The following is a 4884-nucleotide window of genomic DNA, read 5'->3' on the forward strand; positions in this document are numbered from 1 at the left end:
ATGATAGATAAACTCCAGTGGAAGGCTCTGCGAGAAAGGTGCTCCGTAGATCGGTACGGACTTTTGTTGAAGTTTCAAGAACATACCTTCACTGAGGAGTCAAGCAGTATATTGCTCCCTCCTACGTATATCTCACAAAGAGACCATGAGGATAAAATCAGAGAGATTGGGGCCCACACAGAGGCATACCAACAATATTTCGTTCCACAAACAAAACGAGACTGGAATAGAAGGGAGAGCAGATAGAGGTACTCAAGGTACCCTCCGCCACACACTGTCAGGTGGCTTGTGGAGTATGGATGTAGATGTAGATGTAGATTTGTTTCATTTAGCATCTGTCTACCTATAGCCCTATGTTTTGTTTTACACCTATCATACAGTGATTTCTATTTCCTTAGAAGTTTCTTTACAGTGGCTGTTACCATGGAGGTTCCCTCCCATACGAACTGTTCTACTGGGTATATATCTATCCAGTGCATGGTCAACTATTCTTTTAAACTTGAGCCAGAGTTCCTCTACATGCCCCTACCCTCTGCTGAAAGTCTCAGGCTACTCACTGAGATATGACACTACTGATTTTTTTATCTAGTTTACCAAACATATATATTTTTCTGCTTTTTTAGTCATTCTTTGTACTTTGGTAATCATTATTGCCACAGTCACATCAGTTACATCGGGAGACAAGTATGGTGGACAACCAAAGGATCCAATTATCATTTTATGCCCATTCCTGATACTGAGTCTTGCCCAAACAATCTCACATGCAGCTTAAATTTCCATCTCAGTGGATTTGAGTTTCTTGTCTACTGCGACAAATACACCACCTCCATTTCCCATTTGCCTATCCTTTCAATATGTACTTAAATTTTCCTCAAAAATCTCACTGCTATCAGTTTCAGGTTTCAACCAGCTTTCTGTTTCTAGTATTAGGTGAGTTTCACTGCTTCAAACTCTGGTGCTTGTTGTGAATGCTTTGGCATTTTACCATTAGGATTTTAATTCTCTCACCTGTGGAAAGCATTTCTTTTGACCTTACTCTGATACTGATACTGATAATTATATGGATTGGATGGAGAGTCACCTAATCTAAAAAAAAAAAAAAGAACTGATGTAGCAGCCCCTGATGCGTAGTGCACAACTGACCCATCTAGGGGGACCCTATAATTCTCAATCCTATCGCACAAGTCAAAGTCGCAGCCTTGCTTGTCACTGAACCTTCAAAGACTCTGTTTTAGTTCTTCCTCTCAACTCAAAACCAAAGAACCAAGATCAGTTCTGGAGACAATTCTGCAAAGTGTGAGCCTTGTTGAAACTCCACGTGCAAGGCTGGTCTTCTCAACCTTCTCCGCCAGTCACTGGAATGACCCAAGTATGGCCCTGGGGCCCAGATGACAGGCATCATTTGTTCCAATGTATGACACAATCTGCAGTTGGTTGCACCCTGTTCCCTCGATGGCTGCTGGAATAGCCTCTTCAACATGTTGAATGAGACCGCCTGGTATACAACAGTTAGTGAAGCAGGTATCCTTACCTGTCCCTTGCTGCCATTTCCCTAGGGAATAACTTCATTTGCTGTACATTTGAACCACCAACAATTTATGGACCCCTACCCTTTCATGTTTGCCTCCTCTTGACATTGGACAGAACAGATTTCCTAAAAACATTTGAACTGAGTCCCACTGGCCCAGTTTCACATTCAGTGAAAGACAGCACCTCAAACATCTACATCTACATCTACATCTACATCTACATCTACATTTATACTCCGCAAGCCACCCAATGGTGTGTGGTGGTCACTTTACGTGCCACTGTCATTACCTCCCTCTCCTGTTCCAGCTGCGTATGGTTCGCGGGAAGAACGACTGTCTGAAAGCCTCCGTGTGCGCTCTAATCTCTCTAATTTTACATTCATGTTCTCCTTGGGAGGTATAAGTAGGGGGTAGCAATATATTCAATACCTCATCCAGAAACGCACCATCTCGAAACCTGGTGAGCAAGCTACACTGCGATGCAGAGCGCCTCTCTTGCAGAGTCTGCCACTTGAGTTTGTTAAACATCTCCGTAACACTATCACGCTTACCAAATAACACTGTGATGAAACACGCCGCTCTTCTTTGGATCTTCTCTATCTCCTCCATCAACCCGATCTGGTACGGATACCACACTGATGAGCAATACTCAAGTATAGGTCAAACTAGTGTTCTGTAAGCCACCTCCTTTGTTGATGGACTACATTTTCTAAGGACTCTCCCAATGAATCCCAACCTGGCACCCGCCTTACCAACAATTAATTTTATATGATCATTCCACTTCAAATCGGTCCACACGCATACTCCCAGATATTTTACAGAAGTAACTGCTACCAGTGTTTGTTCCGCTATCATATAATCATACAATAAAGGATCCTTCTTTCTATGTATTTGCAATACATTACATTTGTCTATGTTAAGGGTCAGTTGCCACTCCCTGCACCAAGTGGCTATCCACTGCAGATCTTCCTGCATTTCGCTACAATTTTCTAATGCTGCAACTTCTCTGTATACTACAGCATCATCCGCGAAAAGTCGCATGGAACTTCCGACACTATCTACTAGGTCATTTATGTATATTGTGAAAAGCAATGGTCCCATAGCACTCCCCTGTGGCACGCCAGAGGTTACTTTAATGTCTGTAGACGTCTCCCCATTGATAACAACATGCTGTGTTCTGTTTGCTAAAAGCTCTTCAAGCCAGCCACACAGCTGGTCTGATATTCCGTAGGCTCTTACTTTGCTTATCAGGCGACAGTGCGGAACTGTATCAAACACCTTCCAGAAGTCAAGGAAAATAGCATCTACCTGGAAGCCTGTATCTAATATTTTCTGGGTCTCATGAACAAATAAAGCGAGTTGGGTCTCACACGATCGCTGTTTCTGGAATCCATGTTGATTCCTACAGAGTAGATTCTGGGTTTCCAAAAATGATATACTCGAGCAAAAAACATGTTCTAAAATTCTACAACAGATCGACGTCATAGGTATAGGTCTATAGTTTTGCGCATCTGCTCGACGACCCTTCTTGAAGACTGGGACTACCTGTGCTCTTTTCCAATCATTTGGAACCTTCTGTTCCTCTAGAGACTTGCGGTACATGGCTGTTAGAAGGGGGGCAAGTTCTTTCGCGTACTCTGTGTAGAATCGAATTGGTATCCCGTCAGATTAGGGGGATTGGTATAACGTCTTGAGTCCTCCCTTGTCGCCATTCATCCTGTACATGATGCACACCACTCACAGTCAAGTGGACGAGTAATAACAGATCCTGTGCTTTCTGCAGGTACACAACACTCAGGAGCTCTTCCAACACACCAATTCATGGCAGTTGTCAATCGTTTGACAGTATTAGGGTGAATTCCAGCTGTTTACAAACATCAACCAAATCATCCCATGTTCAAGAACATCATTAACAGTGGACTGCATTTTGGCTGGTGCAGTGTATTACAAGGCAGAGAATAAATAACTTTAAATTAAACCTTACTGATTATCTTTTAATCTGTTGAGCTATAAAGCTGTTAATTCCCTATCATAATTCAAGCGAATACACAAAACAAGATTTCTATTAAGGCAACATAAAAACCAAAGGTAAAAGTTACTAGTTACATAAAACATTTTGAGGTCAATTACAGTTGTTAGCAAACTCAAAAACGGAGATAATTTATGATAAATGTAGGTAATATATGGAGCTACTCCTCTTTAATGGAAAATTAAATGTAATGGAATATGTTGGTATATCTGCTACAGTAACTAGATCACAATCGCTGATTTATTACAAATTGCTCGTATATTATACAATGGACAATGGTAGCTTCTGAAAATTCTCAAAAATGCATATTTATTTGCATTGATATACAATGAAATATGATGTATTCTTTAGCAGAACTGTGAACCAGAAAGGCTGATTTGCTACAAAATAAGATATGTATCTAAAACATTCATACAGGTAACATAAGAAAATATAGTTTTGTAATCATCTGGAAATTCTAAAAAATAACCTGTTTCTCATGTAACTGTACAATGAAATTAAAGAATGACTGTTTTGAATAAAGGCACACCTACGCTTCCCAAAAATTTTAAAAGGGCACAATTAAGTGTAGCCTGTAACTGACAACAACAGTACAAGTTTATTGTGGCTCTTGTGAATGTTCAAAATTTCACAAATATAGCAATACAGAAATGTACTGATACAATGAAAGATTATGCAGAAGCAACACGAACAATAAAATGTGCAGAGCTAGAACCTCAATTCGACACATGAATCTTGGACACTATGTCTCACACAAATGAAAATTCAGAAGTTAGCATTCATATATAAATAAACATGCATATTGATCAGATTTTTCACTTACCTGTTTCTGTGCACACTTCTACACTGGTGTGCTGAAGAATAGCACTGCAGTGTGAAATTGTCTCAGTCAAAATTGCTAAAATGTGCCATACAAATAAAGCAAGTCTTCTGCCTGTTGCAGCTAACTACAGCTAACCTACAGTGAATGTGAGGCCAAGGAACCAGTGAAGAAGATTCAAATGTCTGTGAATAATCCTGGTGCCATCACAATGCCCAAGCTCACAAAACAAGTACCATGAGATTGTGTATATGTCCATTATGAAAAATACATTCATTGTGCACAAGATTCCAGACAACTGCAAACGAACTAATCTTGAGTCTCAATGGATTTGAGTATGTAGCTCTCATCACAGTCCTAGCATACCCTCATAACCCAGGTGACATGACTTTCAATGAAACTGACAGTAGTGAAACTATTGCACCTTCAGTGATTCTGGATGGCTGTAAGTTTCATACAAGAAACCAGTTTTTGAAGAATTTATTCTGCAGTACATATCTCAGATG

The sequence above is a fragment of the Schistocerca piceifrons genome, chromosome 2, assembly GCF_021461385.2.
Source record: "Schistocerca piceifrons isolate TAMUIC-IGC-003096 chromosome 2, iqSchPice1.1, whole genome shotgun sequence".
Taxonomy (NCBI): Eukaryota; Metazoa; Arthropoda; class Insecta; order Orthoptera; family Acrididae; genus Schistocerca; species Schistocerca piceifrons.